Consider the following 26,531-nt stretch of genomic DNA (forward strand, 5'->3'; position numbering starts at 1 on the left):
TTTTAATAGTATTACTTTAAAAATTCTCCATTTTTAATGTATATCATTACTTTTTCCACAAAATCCCCTAACATGTTATTATTTGTTAAAGTTTCTGATAATTCTAACATCTAAGACATTTCTGAATCTAGTTGTATTGATTATACTGCTTGATGATTGGTAATATTTTCTTGACTTATATGTGCCAAATAATTTTTTAATTAAATACTGAACATTGTGTGTAGATGAACAATATAGATTAATGCATATAATATTTATAACCAGAAGCAGATGCTTCTTTTTCTGTGAACCCTCAAGTATAAGTGTTGGGCAAACCCAATCTCTAGTTGAGCTACATTGGTCTTTGTTGCTTTATTTAAGTTCAATCTCCACAACCTTCAAGTACCTCATTTGCATATAGACACTACCTTATTATTAGTTCTGTACCCTAATACTTCAGCTGGCCCTGTGTGCCGGCACCACAGAAGTACTTTCTGTTAGTATTCTTATTCTACCTCAGAAGTACATTGCTATTGTGAAGTACTTGCTGAAAGGCCTTGAATGTGTGTTTGTCAGAAGTTTTGTTTCAATGTGTCTGTTTTCAGGTTTAAACAGGCTCTGTGCACGGTGAGTTGGACACAGGAGTAGAGCTATATCTTTCTTAGTGCTCTTATCTACCAATGGCAGACAGCTTCCTCTTGCTACTCTGTGTAGTTACCTGTGTGTGAGGGGTTTTCAGTTGCCCATAAGGTTTTTGGGTGAGGGGTTTTGAGGTTTTAGTTTACACTGCCAATATTCATCATAAAACATTTATTACTGATAGTGAATCATGTAAATACAACAGTATTTATGGTAAAGGGGACATTGTGTAAGCCAAAATACCCTTATTTTTAAAATTAATTACTACTTCTTTATTTTTGAGTTGGAGTCTCATTCTGTCACCCAGGCTGGAGTATGTTGGCACCATTTCAGCTCACTGCAACCTCTGCTGTCTGGGTTCAAACAATTCTCCTGCCTCAGTCTCCCAGCTAGCTGGTATTACAGGCATTCGCCACCAGGCATGGTTAATTTTTGTCTTTTCATTAGAGACAGGGTTTCACCATGTTGGCCAGGCTGGTCTCAAACTCTTGACCTCAGGTGATCAGCCCACCTCGACCTCCTTAAGAGCTGGGATTACAGGCGTGAGCCACTGCGCCTGGCCAAAATTGCCTTTATATTGACAAAAATGCCTTGTTTCACTTGTAATCATAAGTACTTTTCCATTAAAAAAGTACATGCTTTCTCATTTTTGTCGTTTTACTTGCATGATCACTATTGGAAGTTAAAATGAGATAGCTCTTACATAATCAAAGAAGAAAAGCAAAAGAGAAAAATCAACATGCCACAATATAGACAATTCCATACAGCACTGTTGCCCCAAGACTGTTTACCTCCACTTCTTTGCATTCCTATTAGCCCCCTAATATCTACCCCAACTCCAAATTTGTTAGAATGTACGTTTACCAATTGATGGAGCTTGGTTAGAAGATAAATAATTTATAATCAGTAGAAGTTAAATGAAAAATACAAAAATGTGGAGAGAGCTGTCCTTCTCTTTTAATCACTATAAATGAGATTTACTAATATTGAAGAGTGTTCTTTGATGACTGATCCCTGATCTAGGCCATGGCTTTTCAAATTGTTGCTGATTAAAATGTGATATTATAATCTGTTGAATCTGCTGTATAATACTTTTCGATGGTCTTCTCTTCAAATGGGTTACTTTCTTAACTAGGAAAAACAGTATGTTCCAACCCCTGAATTAATGTTGAAGAAGTTTTGCATGCTTGAAAAGTTCATTTTATCTTCCCTTCACAAGCATGCTCTGTCTGTACTTGTTGACCAGAGCAGAGCAGTTGAGAGTCATGTGGGTGTTCTGGTGATAATACTGGAGAATTGAGGCATATGGATTAGCACAGACTGGATGAGACTTATGCACTTGAACTTTGCGGCCACCTCTTCAGCAGCTTTCTAAATCTGTTGAGTGGTGACCCTGCAGAACTCTGAGTTCCTTTCCTCTCTAGTCTAGCCAGCTGCCCTTTGCAGAATGCATCTTGCTTCTTTATCACTCCATCTGTGTTTTCCAGCTTCTTAGTCAGGTGGTTTGACTTAGAATGTTCCTCCTCACTTGATATCCTCTCTTGAAGAAAAGCTCTAGTTAACTGCTCATTGGTAGCAACCCTCACTTATTCCAGTTCTTTGCTTCACATTTAGTCATATTGGCTACAGGTTCATATATATCTACACTCCAGAGGAGATCACTGTCAACTTTTCTCCTCTTTTCCAAGAAGCATAGGCTTCTTTCTACTTATTGCAAACTTTACACCATGAGCATGTTTTCTACCCCTTCGCTTAGAACAGATGGCTTCTGCCTTATGGTCAATGTATAATCCAGAGTATAGGTAGCAGATGGCCTTTGTCTTCTTCTCTGTACAAGGTCTGGAATGTAAATAGATTTCTTGTCCCTTCCATAGTGGCTAATGAACTCATACCTTTCTCTCAGGCAGAATCTAAATCACAAGAAGACTTCTCTGGGTTCTTATTTCAGCCTTAGTCTTAGTCCCGGTGCACCTATGTCTTGGGGTTGGGCTTTCCCAATAGTCCTGACCTGCCTCCACTGTAGATAACATTTCAATGTACTTGCTGCTAGGTTGAAAGTAAAGGGAGTGTTTGCTGCCCTCACTTTAAGGGACAAAAGATCTTCACCTTTGAACTCATGCAGAATCCAGAATATGGGAGGGTTTTCCTTGTTTTTCCTGTTTCACCCTCAAACATAGGCAAACTTCTCCTGTTTGCACTACAAAGGGTCTTTTTCATGCCTCTGGGCTGTTCAGAATCTTCATGAGCACTCTTTTAAGTAAAGACCACATAAAAGAGTGGGTTGTGTGGGTGAGTGCAGACTTACCTGTGGTAGGGTTTCTTCTCAACTTGCCCATGATTGGCTTTCATTTAATTAGTTTAAAATCAGAAAGCAACCTAAGCTTTCTGATGGACTTGACAAAATTTAGATTTTGAGAACATCCAACATGTTCCTGTTGTGATGGGAGGTGACTTTTGTTGTGATTTTCTATATCCTAAGTGGAAGAGTCAGCTTACATATTTTAATTTCCCTTCCTTTTTCTGTGTTTGTGGTTTTTTTCTTTATTCTTGAAATCTCCCAAAACAGTGTGTGCCTTTCTGTGGCCTGAGGGTTGGGGACTCTAGGTATATATTATGATAAAGGGAACCCTTTTACACTGGTCCGCAAAATTTGTAGGTTGCCATTTCCTGATTAGATTCCATCGACATTGTGATTTAAATGCCAGAGTGATGAGGGTCAGAGATAGCAGTAAATTTAGAGAAACTGAAAAAAGGAATAATTCTATTAGAATTCTATTAGAGTTCAAGTATGCTTCCTCATAATGTTAGGAGGAACACAGTTTCATTTTTATATTTCCATTCAACATATTAATCTTGCTAGCCCCTATCCAGAACCAACTTTGTAACACAGAGTATAGATCCCCTGGTTAGGGTCACCTTAATGGGCATGAAGACCAACAGAATCAATATTAATTCACATGGATAATTTTGTTTGGAAATCATTTTGATATTTGTTGGTGATACCCCCCACCACACACACATATAACTGTACAGAGGTATTTCTTATTTTTTGGTTCTACATAATTTTTACAGTGCCAATAAATACAAGTTAGCCAATTCTCCTAAGAATTTTAGTGTTTACCCAAGACAAAGGAATTATCATTATATAGTACATATTTTCACTAGGGATGATCATGCCTTGGTTAATTTTCCAAATTGATAAAATTCTGCTAGTGCAGGATCAATTGGTAAGTCTTCTGACTTTAGATAACTTGAAATGATCAGCTCTGTGTGTGTGTGTGTGTGTGTATTTACAACCATGTCTCTATTCAGATACTTTTTTTAGCAGTGACTCATTTAAAAGGATGATGAGGCCGGGCATGGTGGCTTATGCCTGTAATCCCAGCACTTTGGGAGGCTAAGGCAGGTGGATCATGAGGTCAGGAGATTGAGACCATCCTGGCTAACACAGTGAAACCCTGTCTCCACTAAAACTAATAAAAAAAAATTTAGCCAGGCATAGTGGCAGACACCTATATTCCCAGCTACTTGGGAGGCTGAGGCAGGAGAATCATTTGATCCTGGGAAGCAGAGATTGCAGTGTGTGGAGATCCCACCACTGTACTCCAGCCTGGGTGACAGAACCAGAACTTTTTCAAAAATTGCTAGCACAATAATCACTTGATTACCTTGATACGGTTTGTATCTGGGTCAATCCAAATCTCATGTTGAATTATAATTCCCAGCATTCGATATGGGGTCTGGTGTGAAGTGACTGCATCATGGGGGCACTTCTTCATGAATGGTTTAGTACCATCCACTTGGCGCTGTCCTCATGATAGTGCATGAGTTCTCATAAGATATGGTTGTATAAAAGTGTGTAACACCTCCCTACCTTTCTCTCTTGCTCTCACTCTCACCGTGTGGCATGCCTCCTCCCCATTCATTTTCTGCCATGATTGTAAGTTTCCTGAGGCTAAACCCCAGAAGCCAAGCAGATGCCAGCATCATACTTCCTGTGCAGCCTGCAGAGCTATGAGCCAATTAAACCTCTTTTCTTTATAAATTATCCAGTCTTAGGTATTTTTTATAGCAATGCAAGATGGACTAATACACACCAGTTCACCAGTAAGAACCTGGTAAACAGGTTAGAGCAGTTAAGAGCTTGAAGTTTTCTGGGAGTGGAAGTGAGGAAGACAGAGAGTAACACCTAACCACAGGGAGAATAAAACAAAGTATTTCCAGAGTTATTTGGACAAGAGAAAATACAGTGTAAGCATTAAGACAACATTCACAAACCAGGCAGACTCGAGTTTGTATTTTGTTTCTGTCACTAGTTTTGAGACACTTAGAAAGTTACTCAATTTTCTCTAGATTTAGTTACACATTTGTAACTTAGGAAACTCTCAGTATTTATCTTGTGGAATTCTGGGGATTATTATTTAAGTTTGGAAAGGTAAATCACTTAGCATAGGACCTGATATATAGGAAATGCTCAATATGTATGAACTATAGTCATGTTAAAATATAAGGAACGGTCAGATTTTGTGGAACTTTGTGAAGCAGGATGTACAAAGAATTCTTGAATTAACCAGCAATGGGATTCCATTGAGAGTATTTAATTCATGTTCTTACTGAAAGCAGACTGTTTGAGTGGCTTTCATCTAGACAATATGATTGATAGGAGTATTTTTTTGCAAAGGAGAAGATGAAAAAAAGGAAGCATGTTGGGTATACTTCTACCTTGCCACACTTCAGATATGTGCCTGAGAATTTAAGGTTGTCAGTTATCTGTGATCAATTTTATATAAGAAAGGGTCTTTCTTGTCTTAAATAATTTATGTTTTTAATTCAAACATCTAAAATTTCAAAAAATCCAAGGTTATATGTCACTACTGAGTAAAATGATAAATTTTGAACTAAAATGTGATTTGTTGTCAAGATTTTCTTTGATAAATTTTATTTGAAGTGTGCTGTTGGGTATAAATAGTACACAAAATGGATATTAATCAGAGAAGAGAGAAAAAAAACCTGGATTTTTTTATACTTTCTTGAGGGAAATAGAGAAATATAGGGATGTAAAGTAAAAAACATGTCTAGACATCTAATTCATGTTCTTGTATTTTTTTAAGGAACTTAAAGAGAAATGACAAAGCAGATAGACTTCATAGTTCTGAAGAGTAGGTACCTTCCATAACATCTACCCAGATCAAAAACAATACAACAAAGGACTGTTGGAGAGGTGAAGTAAAAGAAAGGGAAGGCAGTGCTCACTTCGGCAGCACATATACTAAAATTGGAACGATACAGAGAAGATTAGCATGGCCCCTGCGCAAGAATGACACACAAATTCGTGAAGCGTTCCATATTTAAAAAAAAAAAAAAAAAGAAAGGGAAGGCAGACCTCACATATCCTCTCCAGCTTTCACAATGCATTTGGTTTTCTCTCAGCAGGAAGTGAACTAAATTTATAGAAATATAATTTATAAAAACACATTTATGAAGTATTTGGAATTTAATTTTCTTCTTGAGTTCATTTTAAAACACAAACTAAGCAATTTTTATTTCCCTACCTGCCAGTAAGAATACTTGGCACATGTATTACAAGCAGAATTCAGTGTGAATAAATAAGTAAAGAATCAAATTGATCAGGTCAGTAAGTCTCTATGTGCTAGGAATAGCAGTATTCTCAATATCATTGCTTACCAGTCCAAACATGCATGTAAACATCTGCCTTTTCCAGTAACCACTCTCTGTTCAACTTCATTGAAGCAGCACGCACATGTGAAGTGAATTCACTCAAGTGTGTCTACTTCTTTCTCTCTTAAATAGAATAACTCCTTCCATCTCTGCACTTTTCATCTATAGATCCCAGAATAATTTCCAAGCATTAATGTTTTTCTTCACTTCAGAGTAAAACCCCAAGGCAAAAGGTCAAACTTATTAACCTAATTTTAAAGATGAAGAAACAAATACATAGAAGGTTAAGTGACTTGATCCACACAAAATGAGAGAGCAGAAAGAGGACTGTGACTTGAAAACAGAATATCTAATCTTCCTAAGAGTAGGAAAAAGAAGCAGAGTTTATGCAGAATCCTGGACATATATAATAGTGTCATTTTGGAGATTCAAAAGTCTAGCCAGTTCTGAAATAATTGCTCATTGTTTGAAAGTGTTCTATCAAATGATTTGGAAGACATTTACAGATCACTAACAATAATCTAGAACAGGATAAGTTGTAATTTGAATAACACTGCAATCAAAACAAAAGAATTAAATTCTATTAAAAAGTCTTCTGGGAAATAATAATTTCCCAGAAGAATTCTCATGATTAAAATGAGACTTTCTTTATTTTCTGCTTCTTTGCATGTCATTATCTTTTTCTTTTTCCTTTTCTTGATAAGGTGTTGCTAGGTTACCCAGGCTGGCCTCAGGCAATCCTCCTTCTTTAGCCTTCCTGGTACTGGGACTACAGGCATGCATTACAGCACCCAGCTGCATGCCATTATTTTTTATGTGTTCTGGTTACAATAGAAACACATAGTGAAATGACCTAAAATATTTTCAAAAGGTCTCCCATGTTGGAAGCTACCGTTTGGGCTACTAACCAGGATGAGTTTCCTAACATTGCTGGAATAAATGCATCCAAGTAGGTTTCCTCCAGTATGACTCTTGCTCCAAGGACCATTTGTGCCAGAAGTCAGCTAAAGCTAAAACAGTGAGTGAGAAAAAATTACTCTAGGGGTACACACATTAATCCTCTTTCTTGGAAGCGCTGAGTTAATAGATTATAATAATTCCTGGAGGATTCTTTCTACATGTGCTGGAATATGAATTACTGGATGTTATGTCTAATTGCTGATGGTCAGCCATTTGTGCTTGGACAGTCAGGACATAAAGATTCCTTGTCAGAGTTTAACTGGCTGAGCCCAATGTTTAAGAGCGATATAGCCAGGCCTACAGACACTGCTGTTAGTTTAAATATTAGTGTGAGGATATTTCTAGATTTTAGGACAACCTGAAAATGTGGTACAGAAAAGAGAAACATATCTTTATAACTCAGCGTGGACCAGAGTCACCTCCCCGGCTCAGGGAGTGGCATGTGGTAAGATGTTGAAGATATGTGCCCCAGCAAGCCACACCATTACTTTTCAAAGCTCAGGATCGTTCCAATTTTAGTATATGTGCTGCCGAAGCGAGCACAAAGCCCAGGATCATCTGAGAAATTCTCAAATGGCAAATGAATAGCTCCAATGTCTTACTACTTTTGAGACATTACCCAGATCCTCTCATATTTTAGCTATTTTGGCCAAGATCTAAGTCAGCTGTGGTATAAAACATGAATTTTTTTCTGGTTTTAGTTACAAGGTTTACCCATGGCATATCCAAAGCTAAACTCTGTAGTGCCATTGTAACCCATATTATATTAGACATGAATATAAAAATACTATATCAACATCAATATCTCTATTGATTGTTGTTCTGAAATGATTAACAGCATTCCAAAGAAGTGCCTTTGTGATGAGTAAATAATTGCTTTTCTGACTGAGTTAGTAGTAGTAGTCACAGGGCTTTCAATTACCACCTTTTCCATATTCACAGCATAAGAACATACATGTGATAGTGCAATAATATTAATTCCCATGAAGTATCTACAGAGAGTATGTTCAGGTTTGGAAATATCCAGCATTTCTTTAATGAACACATAAAAATTCAATAATGAAAGATTATGTCTTATGTAAATATTTGATTAGACTAATATTTACTAATAAGGCCTCAGAAGAAATACTTTGACATTTCATCACAGTCTATACTGTGGAAAATAAATTCAATGTGAGAAAAAAGGGAAAGATTCCAGAACAGAAAATGTTAGACACTTTCTCATGCAGCAGGGTTTCAGAATTATCACCATTTCCTGAAGATAAAGTAGAGAGTATTTGAATGTCATGTATATTCTTTATAGTCTAGTATATAATCTACATTATAAATTTCTTATAGTTAATATTTGAAAAGTATTAGTCATTTTAAAATAAAGTATTCAAATAAATTTCTTAAATCTCTGACTGTCAAAAATACTTCCAAGCATCATAATGTAGAGTTAAGAGAATCAGTAAGGGTTTATTTTTCTGTGTGAGGTTCATTTCTACCTCTATTGCTTCAAGTCAAATGTGGACAAGACCAAGGTCTTAAGGGAATCTTTATTTATTTCTAAAGACCAGGAGAATTAATCACATTTCTTGTGGGAAAGAAATACATTTGCACTAGGCCCCATAATTAAAAAAAGAAAAGTAAGAGAATCCTTTGGCAAATCTCTGCCCTCCCAGAAGATTGTATGGTTCCTGACATGAGGCCATCTTTATTTGGCAGGCTGTTACCTGCTCTGCAGCAATCTTTCCCTGCTGTGCAACTCCTTCATGGTCACATCCTCCCTGCTCAGTTCATAAAAAGAACTTGACCTACTGTACTCTGACCTAGCTATCTAGCTGTTTTCTTAAGAGCAATTTCTTGTATTTCAGTATCTTGTACAACCTAACATTATATTGATTTTCAAGAGCTTTTTCAATTTCTGCTCCATCCTCCCAGTCTTTTATACTCTAGATTAGGGTCAGCAATGCCTCCTGTGAATATTGCAGACAGAAGTATTTAGTCTGAACACACCCACAAAGTAAAACACCTTAGCACAGGGAAAGGGTTTTGAAATTTCCTTAATTTTCTACCTAAATGTTCTGTAATAGAACTCTCTTTGAAAAAGTAACTATTAAAATAGAGGCAGGAAGAGAAACATGAAATTAATGAAATTAGACTCTGATGTAAAATTGGATTTTGGATCATGTTACTCTAATGTAAAATAGAGATGCTATTTTAAATCTAAAGACAATATTGTGTTGAGCTATGTGTATCAGAATATTGGCTTCAGTGGCTTAATCAAATAAGATTTCTTTTACTGCTAACCAAGAATCTATATTCAATCACACCATGATACTTACCCCTCCTCAAGGGAGTCCACAGCTCAGTCTTACCCAGTTTTCAGTTTTCTCCAACTTAAACATGTGGCTTTATTCTCAAGGTCACAGTATGCCTGAGAAATGTGAAGCATCAGAAATGCATTCCACCAAGGCAGAAAGAAGGGCTCAGAGCAAATGCTGACTCTCTTACTCTCTCTCTCTCTCTTTTTTTTTTTTGCTTTAAAAACAACAACTTTTTAAAGTCAACCTGAGAAGACTTCCATTCTCACACCATTTGTTAGAAGAATGTCGCATGCTATTGACATTTAAGTAAGAAATGTGAAACATTCAGGTTTTCAGCTGACTATATGGTCATCCCTCAAAATAAATCTGGGTTTTGTCAGTGAGGAGAGAGAGTGGAATAGACATTGATTAAGTGACCCGCAGTGTCTGCCCTACTAAAATTATTAAATGTTGCCAAAAGGAAGGGTTATAGTTAGTGTTCAACCAAGCATACTACTTCTTTCAAACCTAAAACTCCTCTGCACGAATTTTAAGTCACTGAGCTGCAAAATAAAATATAGAGACATTTCTAGATCATTTTACTCCACATTTATAATTAAAAATTACTAATTCTCACTACACAGCCATAAAAGTAAATGAGATCATGTTCTTTTCAGCAACATGGATGCAGCTGGAGGACCTTATCCTAAGTAAATAAATGCAGAAACAGAAAACCAGATATCTCACGTTCTGTTCTCGCTTATAAGCAGGAGTTAAACAATAGGTACACACGGACACAGAGATGGGAACAATAGACACTGGGGATTCCAAAAGGGGGAAGAAAAGGAGAGGGGCAAGGGTCCAATAAGTACCCATCAGGTCTATGTTCACTACTTGGATGATGGGATCGTTAGAAGCTCAGACCTCAGCGCCAGGCAATATATTCATGTAGCAAATCCACACATGTACCCCCTGATTCTAAAATAAAAGTTAAATAAATAAATAAAATTACTAATTCTCTCAAAAAGGTTTTAGAATTGGTTTCTTCTTAGGCATATTGTGTTACAAGTAGGAGTCAGCAAACTAAGACCAGTGGGCCAAATCTGGCCTTCAGCTTGCTTCTGCAAATAAATATAAAACACAGCCACTTCTACTTTTTTACATAAGGCTACTTTCAAACTGTACTGGCAGAGTTGAATCCTTGCCACAGGAACTGTATGAGCTGCAAAACCAAAAATATTTACTATCTGAGCATTTCCAGGATGTTTGCCAACCCTGAGTAGACAAACACCCCTGTTCTTGTTAGTTCAGGATGAGGGAGGTGGTTAGTTCCATCTTTGTATACTTCATGGGATAATTTTCCTGAGAGGGATAGCCACATGAATGAAAAATTAGAAAAGCAGATGGTGGTAAAAGAAAGAGGTAATTATATTTGGAGAAAAATGTCAGTATTATTTAACTGACAGTAATACATTTGAGTTTCTAGAATGCAGAAATACCAGCACATAGAGGGAATAACTTGGAATTACTGTCAGGATGTTGAGTTAGCTTTAATATTCCCAACTGCCTTCAGGAGTCTAACTGAATCAAATTTGACTTTATTATTAAAACAATCCCTAAATATTCTCACCGAATAGAATCTCACAGAACTATTAAATGCACAACGAATTTTAAAAACTCAATGAACCATCTCTTATTTCAAGCATTTCACTAGAATTGCTCACAGAAAACAGCATGAGGCAGTAGGGAGATTCACGGTCTTTTCTAATGCCTTGCCTATTTTTGCATGAAGGTACTGCAGAGCAAAGAAATAAGGAAAACACAGTTTTGTCAAGAGTGTTCAAGTATTCCAAGAGTAAGGAGTACTGTATTTGAAAAACACTCAAAAGACTCACTATTTTTCTTGCAAGTGAAGCTGATCAGAGGTCTTTTAAAAATACTTTTATTCTGTGTTTGGTTTTCAAAAGTATAACTCCATTTATTAAGCTCATTGTGGGGAAACTCACGTCATATGCCTCATTACTAATTGCAAGAACCTGAGTATATACTTGAGGAAAAAAGGATATTCGGCAAGGCTGTGCAAGCATCTTTTCCTTCAAATCAACTTTTGAGTTGTCTATGTTCTTAAACACACCAGGTTTCATTTTTAGAGTATAATTTCTTTTAAAATTTCTCATTTTCTGAACTATAAAAACAAATGTTCCTATAAGTTTATATTAGTGATTTTCTCAATAAAGAAACAACTTGATTGGAAATGTATTGTTTTTAAAATTAAAATTATTTGAATAAAACTTTATCAACATACATAGTTATTACCGCTTAAAAATAAGATTTTATATACTGTTTTTAAGTGACTGCAAAACCTCTTGAAAATATACTCTAAATGAATGAATTGCCACTAGAATCAAATTTATAATTTAAGTGGCAATGTATTTCATAAATACACAGAAAGAGTTGCATTGTTCCAATATTGGCCATTCTCATATTTTCCAGTGAAGTATGACATTCAAGCAGAATATAAACATGTGCACATTTACACAAATTTAGAATATTTATATAAAACTTGCATGGTATTTATTTGACTTAAAGATTTCATGAATGCAATTAACTACTTTAAAATATTTGAAAAAGATTTTGGGTTATGTCTATACTTTTTCTAATGCTCTATGCATGGTTCATTGTGTGCTTTATATCTTCAAATGTTTATTATGTAAAACTTAAGTTTGAAATGCAGAAGCACTAACAAAGTTTCCTTAGATTTATCTTAACTTTTAAAAATAAAATAATGTTACTCATAAAGAAATTTAATGTAAACATTAGAGACTTTGTGTTTTTCTCTCATTAAACTAAGCCATAATGTTTAAATACGACCTAGCAGCATTGAGTGTATGAAGAAACAAGCACATTCATTAACTCCTGGGAGTGTAAATGGATGCATGCAGTCCTTTCAGAGGGTAATTTGGCAACAGCAATTACATTTCTATATGTATCATTATCCTGATTCTGCAATTCCACATCTAAAAATGCATCTCTCACATATCATTACACATCTGAACAATGGCTGTTCCTTGTAATAGTGATGGAACTAAGTTTGGGGTGGAAATGTCTGTATAATTCCTAAATCTGTGCTCTAAACTGCTACTGAAATTGCCTGTGATTGCTTCTTTTGGGGAATGATATACAAGTTATAACCATTTCGATAAACTATTTTCTTCATTCATTTTTATGTGTCTCTTCCCTACCCCCAGTCTTAAAATTAGCTGAAGTTAAAAGAGAAAGTCAATTACATCACTTTTGCTGTTTGTATTGCCTTCAGAAATATTTTAGTATAGAGCAGAATTCATCAAACTCAGTGCTAAAGTATCAGTGGCTCCCAAAATTTTCCTTCTCAATGTCAGACTAACATAAGTTCACAGCTTTTAATAATTCTATAAAAAATTCTATAAAAAGACATGATCATTTGATTTGACAATGTTTTAAGTAACTAAAATTTAAAATTCACAATTATGTGTCAAAGCAACAATGATCACAGGTGTTAAATTTTAATAAGAGTAGAGTAAGACACAGGCATGGTCATGCATGGAATCCCTGACTTTGTGAAAATATCATGGGCCTCTTTCTATTTCCTTCCTTATGAAGTATTTGACTTGCTTTCATATTCCAATCTTAGAAAACTATTATGAAGACACAATGATAATGGGATACAGCGTTTCATTAAATGATTATGCAATTAACTATAATTTATAATCCAAGTAAAAGTCATCTTCTTTCACCTCTGAATTGTTTGCTGCTTGGATACAAATTGTGCTTGGAGATGAAATCTGTTTGGATAAATCAGCTACCTGGTGCTACTTAATATATATATCCCTTATTTCATATATATCTTTATATATCCCTTATTTTGTTTAGTCTACTTTAAAAAAAAATTCCTAAATTGTATTAATGACACTAATTCAAAATTGGGACAAATAATTATTAAATCTACTAAAAATGATAATTTCAGAAAGCCATACATCTTAATTTTCATAAACAAAGCAATCTAACGTTTGGTAGTTTTACAAAGTATTAAAATAAAAATCGCTACCACAAAAAAACACACATCTTTATTCAGTGTAGATAGATGTAAAACTATCTAAATTAATAAATGTCATTGGATCTTCAAATAAATATGCGTATCAAAAGATATCCTCTTTTAAAAATTAATACCAGAAGTATAAGAAAAAAATGAATATACAAAATAATCTGCTAAAGATTGAGATTTTATCATCATACACTTTATTTCCCTTGTTTTTCACATTTATTATAATGATAAAAAATTGGAAACTGTCCAGAATATTCCAAATATAGGAGTTATTCAAATTATAATGCAGTTATTTGATAAAAGACATACTATCAAAAAGAAAAAATATGTTGAGGAAGAACACCTAATTACCTTGGAAATGGACACTAAGACAGATACTCTACTTATGCAAAATTACACCAGCCTCTCTTCTACTTTGCTGACACGATTTTGCTTTCAAAATATGTGATGTAGTAATTCCTTGATCTCAGAAGTGCATGTGACCCTGGTTTTGTCATGGCTATAATAAAATTCTACAATTTCACCAAAAGAAAATCTTAACAGATTCTGGTTTTCATGTTCAAATCAAATTGGCTGGTGGCCACTGTGTTCCTCCTTAACATGTATTAAAATATTTAATAATAATAATGATGTAAGAGCAAACATTAAAAGCTAAGGTGACTTGAAAGTACTATGTACAAGGCACGTTAAAAGTGCAAGTACTTTATTCATATAATCCCTTTAATCTTCACAAGAAAATTATGACATAAATGCTATTATAATCATTCTCATTACACAGTGGAGACACAGACACTTAGAGGCATTACCAGGCAGCCAGCCCAGTTTAGAGAGTGGCTCTAACCAGCCATGCTATGCTGTCTCTAATGCAAGTCTGCCTTACATGCTAAAGAAGAGAAAATCTTTCTAGGTGAAATTATTTTATTTTTTTAATTTCTAATTTTGTATTTCTCAGAACTTTTTTTTTTCTCTTTTGTAAACAAGAAAATGAGACCCACATAAAATTAAGACCATGTCTTTTGCCAAATGCTACTCTATCAATCAGTAGCCAGTAGGGGACTTGGACTTAGATGGGAGGTTGGTGCTTTAGAAAGAAATCTATTAGCTGCCAAGTCTGTGGGGCTGACACTGTACTGCCATGATATAGCTGAGTGTTTGAATTTAGCAGGTTCTCCTAAAATATAATCATTGTAATCTTTTAAGAGACAGGTTTGAAGACAAACACTTTAACAACACTGAACTTCAGTTCCTCTTCAGTTTTTTATCTAACAAAAATTGTCTTATGACCACACAGATAGACACACACACACACATACCCACAGATCCTTTGTGCTTCTATTTTTACCATAGATACAATCCTTGCAATGTAAAAGACAAAGCCGCACCAGATAAATTAAACAAGCAAGGAAGACTTCATTCAAGACTGTTGCAATAAAGGAGAGAGGCTATTGAAATAGAGAAGAGAAAGTGAACTCAACTCCATTGAACTAACGGAGGTAATTTTTAAAGGCTGGAGTGAACTAATGGAAAGTACTGGAGAATGTTTTGGGAGAAGTCCATCAGTGTGATTAGGTCATCTGTGTTTGTCAGTTGCCACTTATTAAATTTAGGTTCCTATGGTCCCAGAGACTGGGAGACAATTATCCTATGCCCTTCCATGATTATATTTCAATGGGATATTTCCCAAGTCTTTGGGAAAGATTTTATGGATTATAAATAGTTTACATCTCAAAGGGTCAGATAAAGAATTTATAATTGAAAGTTTTCATTAAAAAGTGCTCTAAAAAAGGGAGGACAAGTTAAGGTCCTATAGTCTGGAAGAAACCTGTCTAAAGTTTAGTTAAGCGGAGGGCAAATTAAGTCTGTTTTGGTTAGTAGAGCCTTGGAAAATATACATGGACCAGCAGAAATAAGTGAAAATCTTTCTTATCTTTAATGGCAAAGATCCCTGTTAAAATATTGTAGTTTGCCCTTTCAGTGTTTATGCATCATCAATATATAAATATAATTTTTGTCATAGATGCAGTTTTATAGTCTCTTTCATTGAATTATTATTGAAGCCCAGAAAAAAGTAAGATCAGATGAATATCTGTTTACAATAACTACTACAATGAAATACTACCAAGAGCCCACATGAATTGCAAGATTTTTACATGTCAGATACAATGCCAAAAGTTTTACTTAAATAGCTTGATTCAATTTTCCCCAAACTCTGTGAATACTATTTGTATCTACATCCTGGTGTTTAAAATAAGAAAACTGAGGCTAAGAGAAGTTGGATAACCTGCTCAGAATTATACAACTAGCAATTAGTTTTACAGAATTTATTTGAGGTCCAAGCTGCTTGACTCCTGAGCCCTACCTGATAACCTCTGCAATATTGTCTCTGATTAATTTTTTGTGTACCTGTTAACACATCATCACCCTCCCTTGGAATCACAACATTGCCATCTTCACAGGACCAATAATTTTAAATTATATTTCAAAATGGTTTTATTTTCTATTATACATAAATTGAAGTTTCAAAAAATACATCCATGAAAGCTTTGAAATAGTCATTTGAGATTTAGAACGTGAAATTTAGAATGTCTTCATGCCAGCAATGTACAAATACCTGCCTTCTCCTTGGTTAATAAGGGAAATGTCTGCAATAACACATAGCTTTAAAGAAGCCATTATTTACTAGAATAAGATCTCAATCCAAAAACATCTTTGCTTTTTCCAAATGCATGAGACATGCTATAAGTAAAGCCAATTATGATACTTACTACACTTTGGTTAAACATAGTAATTCCTCGTCCAGGATCTCAGAGAAAATCTCAAGGACTTTTATGAAACACTACCAATGTTTTCAAAGAAAATTAATTTAAATTCACTTTAAATCAGCTTGATTTTGTGCCCAAACAGCACTGTGTTAAATTCAAGACAGTAGTCAGTGGTTTTATTGCTAACAATTTATTGCTGTGAGGTTGCTACTGCTGCTCTGTATTAGGCACTGACCTAGATGAAGATGAAAAAGATATTCACGCAGCTATAGTTCTTGAAGAGAAGGGATAAAGGCATGTGAACTCTGACAAAGATGGTTTATGTGTTAATAACAAAATGTACTAAAACTGAAGATAATTTTATGGAATGCCATAGGCTATTTCATCAAAAGACCTGGAAGGAAGTTTAGCTAGACTGCAAAGTGGACTGATACCAGAAACAAGGAAGTTATGAATTGAAATTATTTTATCTGTCAATAGAGGATTGCACGGTCTCCTATCTCTCCTTCTCTGTGCACAGTTAAATAATTCTTCTGTCTCTCTCTAGCATAACTTCCTCTATTTTAGATCGGAAGGAACATGGGCAAGCTCTAGCTTTATATTGCCCAAGATGACAGATTCTCAGGCTCTGATTTCTTAATAATGGAGGAAAAGACTGTACTTGTAACAACTAACACCAAGGGTCCATCCATGTCCCCAACAGCTGTGACAGGGTTGAAAGAGAGTTGAGGTATAATTCTCATATAGAGGAGTCACAAGTGCAAATGATGTGAAAGGAGGGCATAAATCAGTTAACTAAGAATTGGATATGGGAAAAAATTGAAAATATATAGACAGAAAATTATTATATATTTGGTATACATAATCTTACTGCACAGAATGATGCAATAAATGTAGACAATTTGTTATGATAATCAGCATGTAAGATGTTGTTTGTGCTTATGTGTCTCATAATATATATAACAACCATGGGAATATATAACATCACATTCAAGTTGATAGTTCTAGCTGATGCCATGAGTTTTTCATAAAAAGTCATAACATTTAAAGTGAACCTTAAAAAACATATTGATGCCTATCATTTGTTCAGTGCTTAATTTTGTCAAACAATGTTATAAAATGTGTTGCAAGCAAGATCTTATTTAATTTTTAGTGCAACATCATAAAGTAGATATTCTTATCTTCTGTATCTCAGGGAAAGTGAAACTGGCCCTTAGAGAGGCCAAGACTTGCTGGGGTCACACATCTATAAAGTGACAGAGGCAGAATTCTCACCTATGTTTCTTTAATTGCGAAGCTAATTCTCTGGACTACCATGCATTACTCTCATCCCAAGCCCTGAGGGTGGTAGAATTTTGTTTTAGAGATAGGATATTAATAGGTCCTGTGAAAGACTGCAAGAGTAAAGACAAAAGAATGATAACATTCTGGAGGATTCAAGGAACACTAAATATCTATTTTTAGCTGACACACTGCATATATGAGAAAAAGAAAAGGGAAATCAAGCCTGAAAGATAAATCTAGTCCTGAGTGTGGTGGGCCATACATACTATATTAAGCAGAAAAGAAATTAATTGAAATGGTTCTTGAGGTAATTGTGATGCTAATGCATAGGGTTCACAGGGTGAGTTTGGAAGAGAAAATAATGAGTCACAAGGATCAGCAAGAAAACTATTGCATTGTCCTGTCAAGATCAACTACTGCAGGCCACTTTATTTAGTTGATATAAATAGTAGGCATCTTTCAGCCATCCATGAATGAACTTGTTTATAAAGGAGATCGGCTGAACTCTAAAAAATAAGAGGAAAACTGTCAAAGTAAGTGAGTGGTAAGTTTAAGGTATCTATTAGAATTTTTTATTGATGCATTATTACTGTTGCAGAAAAAGAAAACCAGAACAACAAAACCACTTGTAGAAAAAATCCAGCCTCTGAAATTTTCTACATAAATGTAAGAGAATTTTAATCAACTTCCTATTCCTCAGCAAGTTCTGTTTAGATCATCCCCTAAGTTGTATATTAGTAGCTCGTATCCTCTTCCAGTGCTTTTACCCTGACCCAAGCTATCATTATTTTTCTCCTGGATGCCACCTACGGTAACTTTCTAGCAGATCTCTCAGCTACCAATTTCACTCTCCTCCACTTCTATCCACTGTTTATAATATAAACAGAGCTATCACTTTAAAACATTTTTCAGATTAAACCTTTTGCCTCATTAAAACTTATTAGTAGCTTAGAAACGATCTTAGACTAAAATCCAGGATCTTTGCAATGGTCTGTGATACGACACGTGATTTAGATAATTGGCATATACCTCTCCAGTTTCATCTTCTGTCATTCTCTCTTCTCTGCATCTCTCTTTATCCCAATGCTCATTAGCTGTGCTGACTTTTTTCTATAATTTAAATATGCCATAATTTTTCCCAGTTCAGGACTTGTACCCTTTCTAGATCACTTCCATTTTTCCTTAGATGGCTGTTTTCTCATCTTCAGAATCCAACATCATGCTGTCAGAGGCTTACCTTCACCTCTAATTAAAAATAGCTCTACCTCCTTCCTCTAGTCAGTAGTACATCACAGGACGAGCAGTCATTAAGTGGTCAAATATAAAAGCTGCTGTAGAGTGTTCCAGGTTAAAAAAAAAAGAGGAGTTATACAAAGATTCACATGGAAGAGAAGGACGCTTATAAGGCTAGAACACAGTCATAAATACAGTAGGGGTACAAAATAGGGGAAGGTAAGAGATGAGCTAGAAGAAATAAGTTGGGTTCTGCAGGGCTTTTAAGCCAACATAAAGAGGTTATGCTTTATTTTGAACTATATAAGCAGTGTGAGAAGGCAGGCAATGGAATGTCTCATGCAGAGGAGTGACATGGCCATAACTGTACTTTAGAAAGATGAAAGGTAGTAGTGTAGATAAAGTGAGCAAGACTGGAAGCAAAGAAATAACCAAGCAGGAGATGGTGATGTGCTCATCTAAAATGAGAGGCAACGTGGAGCTAGCTGGGGAATACTTAGGCAGCAGAATTAATTGTTGGGAAATTATCTATCAATTAGGGATCTATTTGTACTTTTGACATTTCTATTACCAAGAAAAATCATTTATTTCAGTAAGACGTTTTCCTTTGGTTAAGGCAATCAGTGGTTTAATTAAACAAGTAGCTCTATTTTTATTAACATAAGAACATCCTAATATATGTATGTTAGATATTGTAAATAAACTAATACATTTTAAGAGCTAAATGGGAGGAAGCAGTTAACCCCCAGTCTCTTAGGACAAATAAAATAAAGCATTATTTCAAAACTGGGAATTTTAGAGCAGTGAGTCGGGTCAGAGGTACTCAATCCAAAATAAAAACTAGAAATTCCCAAAGTGAGTAAGTTGCTGAAAGGCACTCTGAATAAACCAGCTGAGTTTTGTTGTTGTTGTTTTGGATATTTTTCTTTGAGCTTGTATTTGAAGGTTTAAAACTGTGATATCTCACTTCAAAAATGCCTTCAGTTGGCATATATGAATAAAACTTAAATTGTAATCAGAAATCAGAATCTTAGAGAGGAGAATAAAGCAAGTGTTTTCTTTATAAACATCAATAGAGTTTCAACTGTCTAACAAGCAAACAAAAAATAAGAACTTTTATTTTAAATTGCGATCTAGTGACATAGATTTTTTATATGCAAAATAACGTGTTCCAGATAACTGATATTCGAGCTGTGTGATCTGATAACAGGAGATAACAGAATTCTTAGAGTAATACAATGAATAAAATAGATCATCTTCCTTGAATATCAATTCTCTTAGTTAAGTTTGTGATTAAAAACAGAAGACAATTTACTCATAACATCTTGGATAAGAGTTTAAAATGCTTACAATCTATATAACTGGTGGTTCTTAAGCTTTGAAAAATGAGGTGTAAAGAAGGACAGAACAGTTATTATGAAAGTTCAGAAGTCTGACTGGAATTCTTAATAAAATGAAGGTGTGGTATCTGAGAAAACGGGCCGTAAAGGTCTCCAACTCAAGTCCAAAATTCACTTCATCAGTCACTCTGAAATTATCCCAACCCTAGACAAATCCATTTTCTAATGTTTTTTTTTCACATCAATTCATTTTGCCTGTTTTTTAGAACTAGCAACTCTCACACATACCTGAGATGTAATATGGACCAACCACTCTGAAAAAATTGTAAAATTTGTTTAACAAGGAAGTTTAATATTCTAAAAGAGCCTATTTTCCTTCTTTCTTTCTTCTTTCTTTCTTTTGTTCTTTCTTCTTTCTTTCTTTCTGATTAAATAGCTTTCAGGTACAAGTGGTTATGGTTACATGGATAAATTATATAGTGATGAATTCTGAGATTTTAGGGCACCCATCACGCAAGTAGTGTACATTGTATCTAATGTGTAGTTTTTATCCCTTTTCCCTCCCACTCTCCCCCTTCTGAGTGTCTAAAGTCCATTATACCACTCTGCATGCCATTGTATACGGAAAGCTTAGCTCCCACTTATAAGTGAGAACACATTTTTTGGTTTTCCACTGCTCTGTTACTTCACTTAGAATAATGTCCTCCAGCTCCATCCAAGTGGCTGAAAAATACATTGTTTTATTCCTTTTAATGACTGAACAGTATTCCAAGGTGTATATATACCACATTTTCTTTATCTACTCATTAGCTGATTGGCATTTAGGTTTTCACATTAAAAGAGCCTATTTTAATCTAAGTAAGTCAAACATATTTTTAGGTTCTTGAGATTGATTCAAATTTGCAGACTGTATACATAATCTGTATTTTTCAGCATTCCCAAATCCAATAAAATGAGAAAAAAGTATATATAAAATATCAAATTATTGGTAATTGTGAAAAACAAACAAAAAAGTACCATTAGCAGACTATTTTCACCATTTAAGGAATAAGAGAAACTGATGGAAACAAAAACAGAATGGGAGAAAACCCATTCAGCATAAAATAGGAGCATAAAGCATTTGTAAGAAAAGATGGTTTACAGTGAGAAAAATTCCCAGGGAATATACAAAGTCAGAGTCAACAAGAAAACTTTGAGGCAATCTGAAGGGTGACACTGCAGAATTTCATTTTAAACAACTGTACTACATAGCATCTTGTGTTTAGCAGTGGGCAGCAGTGATATTTTCTCCTACATCAAATATAGGGTGCAAGTACTGAGACCAGAGGGATGTAAAAATGAGTCCAGATAATTACTGTCAGGAGAAGCAAGAAGCGCTATCCAAATCCCCAGATAATAATACATCCAGAGCTCTCATATAATTACCAGAGACAGGAAAGGTATATTGAACTACCATCCAAAGAACAAACAACAGGAATTCTCAAATTCAAAAATTACACACTGCCAAGAATTGGCAAGCAGTTGAAGAAAACCAGTGTCATTTACCTCCTCACACAAAGAACATGAGGAAACAGAGTAAATGAACTCAAAAATAGTATAATTAATATACTTAGATATATGAAAGTGAATCCTCATATGTTGGAAAAGCCAAAATAAGTATTGAAAATTGTATAAAAGGAAAAAATATAGATGGAACTGGATGTCAGAATGAAGGGAACTGAAGATTAAAACTAGGAATTCTCCTAGAACTTAAAAAATTAGCATATACATTAACATATATATGGAAAATAATATAAAAAGTTAAGACATGAAACTAAGGCCCTAAAATTTAAATACCAGTGAATTAAGAGTGATAGAAGGAAAGAATAGAGGCAGGAGAAGAATTATCAAAGAATTAACAGGAGAAAAATTATCAAATAGAAGCAAAGCCTTGAGGGGATGTAGAAGGTAGAGAAGTATTTTTTTTTCAATTAAAAAAAAAAAAGAATAAAAGCAATTAGACATATTTTAAGTGAGATTTCAGAAACTAGGTGAGATAAATTTTGAATTCCCCCAAAAAAAAAAAAAACAATGAACAAACAAATCCAACTGATCTCTTACAGAGAAAGAATTAGCGTCATTATACTTCTCATTATCGTAAGTGGTTACTGGGCTATGATGAAGCCTAGTAACCACCTCCGATAATAAACGTTCCGAAAACATCATAAATGTTCTGAGGGAAAATCATTTTGAATCTCAAATTTTGTATTAAGCTAAATTAGCATTTGCATGTGAGGGCATAATACAACTATTTACAAAGACATGTGGCATTAAAAAGTTTAAAATAAACTTATAGTTTCTGCTTAAAATGCAGAAATCTGGTAAAGATCATTGTGCCTACCAACCATAAGAAAAGGCTAGAAAATCTATTGAAAATCTACTTTTCTTGAATCCATCAAAGAGTTGCAATAATCATAAGACTTATATCTTTAATTATGACTATGAAATATCCTTCCATTTATTTAGGTCTCTAAATTTTTCTCACCAATGTTTTATAGTTTTAAGTGGTGGGCTCCTATATACCTTTGGTTAAGTTTATTCCTTTTTAGGTTTTTTGATGCTATTTCAGATGTTAGTCCGAACTCTAAGGAAAGAGAAGAACCTCCAAGAAGAAAAAAAAAATGTGAACCTTGACTCACTTGAGGCGGACTACTAAATGATGACAGAGTTGACATAGAAATGGGTAGGACAATTTCAGCTAAAAAAAATATTGCTACAAACTTAACAAAACCAGAACACAAGTTTAATTACAATTAATAAATTAATAGTGTACAAAATAAAAAATATGGAAATAATATTGCATGTGATCTTAAAAGAGGTGGATATTGGAAAAGGCAATTGAGATTCTCATTTCTGCTTTCTTATTGATAGAGGATATAAATACCTAGTAATTCCAGACATTGAAAGAGAACTATTTATTTATTTTAAATTAAATTTTATTTTATTTTTAACTGGGACAAATAACCATTATATAACTTTTGAAGTATAATGTCATATTTTGATACATGTATATATGGTAGGATGATCAAATCAATCTAAATAATATAACCATCACCTCAAATACCCATGTTTTTGTGGTGAGAACATTTGGCCATAGTTAATAATAATGTATTATACATTTCCAGAAGCTAAAAGAAAAGGGTGTAATTAAACATGTTGATAAAATACCATGGATAAGTATAGAATGAATAGAAAAAAATGATATATGACTTCCAAATCATTTAAAAAAATAGACTATAAAATTCAGAAGATAAAATAGGACTTCCAGAAATTGTAGCAAATTTAAACCATGAAACAATAGAGTTGAAATAACTACAGATATAGAGCAATAATCATAAGACTAATATCTTTAATTATAACTATGAAATATCCTTCCACTTATATAGATCTTTAAATTTTTCTCACCAATGTTTTATAGCTTTAAGTGGTGGGGTTGTACATACCTTTGGTTAAATTTATTCCTGAGTTTTTAGGGTTTTTGCTGCTATTTCACATGTTACTGACAAAAAATTTTTCCAGTTGTTTATTACTAATATATAAAAATATAATTAATTAATATGTTGACCTTTTATCGAATTATTTTGTTACATTAACATAATAATGTTAACAATTTGTAGAATGTAAATAACATTTACATTTGATGTTGTTATTGGTAAGTAAGGATTTACTATTGCCATTTTGTTCTTTGTTTTCTGGTTTATTTGTGGTCTTCTCTTCCTTCTTTCTTTTTTTCTCTATTTTTGGTGAAGGTAATTTTTTATCCTGGTATGATTTAATTTCTTGCTTTCTATTTTTTGTCTATTTGTTGCATATTTTTAGATTTGCGGTTGCCGTGAGGCTTGCAAATACTATATTATAAACTGATTTTTAAGGTGGGAACAATTTAACACTGCATAAATAAATGAACAGGCAAAATAAAACTAATAAAAATTCTACACCTTAACTTTGTCCCCTGCTTTTTAAGTTTTTGTTGTTTCTATTTATATCTTATTGTACTGTCTGTGTCTTGAAAAGTTGTTGTAGTTATTATTTTTGATTGGTTTATCTTTTTGTCTTTCTACTTGAGATGAGAGTAGTTTACACCTCACAGTTGCAGTGTTATAATGCTGTGTTTTTCTGTGTACTTACTATTACCGGGGAGTTTTATACCTTGAGTTGATTTGTTGCTCATTAACATCCATTTCTTTCAGACTGAAAGAAATCTGGCCTGGTGTGGTGGCTCATGTCTGTAATCCCAGCACTTTGGGAGGCTGAAACAGACAGATCACGAGGTCAGGAGTTCCAGACCAGCCTGGCCAATATGGTGAAACCCCATCTGTACTAAAATACAAAAATTAGCCAGGCATGGTGGCGGGTGCCCATAGTCCCAGCTATTTGGGAGACTGAGGCAAGAGAATCACTTGAACCTGGGAGGCAGAGTTTACAGTGAGCCGAGATCACTCCATTGCACTCCAGCCTGGGTGACAGAGCAAGACTCCATCTCAAAAAATAAAAATAAACCTTTAGCATTTCTTGTAGGACAGACAGGTATGGTGTTGATAATATCCTTTAGCTTTTATTTGTCTGGGAAAGTCCTTATTTCTCTTTCATTTCTGAAGAATATTTTTTGCTGGATATCCTCTTCTAGGATAAAAGTTTTTTATTTTAATTTTTAATTTTTTTAAATTTCAGCACTTTAAATATCTTATGCCTGCGTTTCTCGGCCTGTAAGCTTTCCACTAAAAAGTCTTCTGCTAATGTCATAGTAGAACTCCATTGTATGTTACTTGTTTCTTTTCTTTTGCTGCTTTTAGGATCCTTTCCTTACCCTTAACCTTTGGGAGTTTGATTATTAAATGCCTTGAGATAGTCTTCTTTGGGTTAAATCTGTTTGGTATTGAATAACTTTCTTGTACTTGGATATTAATACCTTTCTCTAGGTTTGGGAAGGTCTCTGTTGTTACCCATTTGCATAAACTTTCTACCCTAATCCCTCCCTCTCTCTTTCCTCTTTAAGTCCAATAACTTAGATTTGCCCCTCTGAGGCTATTTTCTAGATATTGTAGGTATGCTTCATCTTTTTTTACTTTTTTCTTTTGTATCCTCTATGTACCGCCCGCCTTAGCCTCCAAAGTGCTTGTATTACAGGCTGTATTTTTAAATAACACATATTCAAGCTCACCAATTCTTTCTTCTTTTAATTCTTACAATTCTGGTAGTAAAACTGATCCATTCTTAAGTATGTTAGTTGCATTTTTCAACTCAAGAATTTCGGCTTAATTCTGTTTAATTATTTTTCTTGCAGACCTGTAAAGGTACTGGCATGGTAATCTTGGATAAGACCTAGAAAATTTCTCTACTTTACCAGTTAGAAACTCTTGATCTCTTCCATTATGTTCTCCCAAACAAAGAGTCTCTGTGGTGAGCCACTTGTAGCTGGGTTGGAGTGTCTGTAGTATCCCTCTGGCCCCTGGGACTGTACTAGGTCATACTTGAAGCCAGCACTAGGTCTTAGCCAAGGCTCACTGTAACTAGTACCCAACTACCGCCTAAGTTCATTCAAGGCTCTTGGAAATGATGCCATCCAGGAGCCAGAGACTGGAGTCAGAAACTTTAGAAATATATCTGGTGTTCTGTTGTACCGTGGGTGAGCTGGCACTCAAACCACAAGACACAATCCTTCCTTCTTCTCTCTCCTTTTTATAGGCAAAGGAGTCCCCCCTACTAAGGGTGTAGTGGCAGACCCCCGGGGAGTATTGCCAGGCTATTGATGATGTTCAGTTAAGGCCAAATGACTCTTCAGTCAGCTTGTGGTGAATGCTCCCAGGCCTGGGACACACCCTTCAGTAAAGTGGACTCCCCTCTTGCCCAGGGAAGGCCCAGAGAATGCCATCAAAGAATCAAGGCTTGAAACTGGGGACCCCATGAGCCCACTTGGTGCTATACACCCTTGTTGCTGCGATGGTGCCTAAGGTGCAAGACAGCGTTCCCTCTGCTTTTCTCTCTGTTTCTCTCAAGCAGAAGTACTTTCTCACTGTAGACGTCAGAGCCTGGAATGTGCTGGCTCTCACCTGAAGCCAGCCATCTGAGTCTCACCAAAGGTTTATGACACTAACTGGGTACTGCTGCTGGTTATTCCGCACACATGTGCTCTTCAGTTAAAAAGTGATGAATCCTCCAGAAACTGGATCCTCCCTTAGCAAATTTCCTTATGACCTAGAGTATGTCTAGAAATATCATCATCTGGGAGTTGGGGATTGGAATATGG

At 34.8% G+C, this 26,531-nt stretch overlaps 1 protein-coding gene and 1 non-coding gene across 2 annotated transcripts in view; one reads left to right on the top strand and one right to left on the bottom strand.

Annotated features, from left to right (window-relative positions):
* ZNF804B (zinc finger protein 804B) overlaps positions 1-26,531 on the bottom strand; it is a 576,730-nt gene that overhangs the window by 23,629 nt on the left and 526,570 nt on the right. The window lies entirely within an intron of this gene.
* On the top strand, positions 5,864-5,970 carry LOC118143906 (U6 spliceosomal RNA). The gene has a single exon (XR_004728391.1). It is a non-coding gene; the product is annotated as a U6 spliceosomal RNA (small nuclear RNA).

The sequence above is a fragment of the Callithrix jacchus genome, chromosome 11, assembly GCF_049354715.1.
Source record: "Callithrix jacchus isolate 240 chromosome 11, calJac240_pri, whole genome shotgun sequence".
Classification (NCBI taxonomy): domain Eukaryota; kingdom Metazoa; phylum Chordata; class Mammalia; order Primates; family Cebidae; genus Callithrix; species Callithrix jacchus.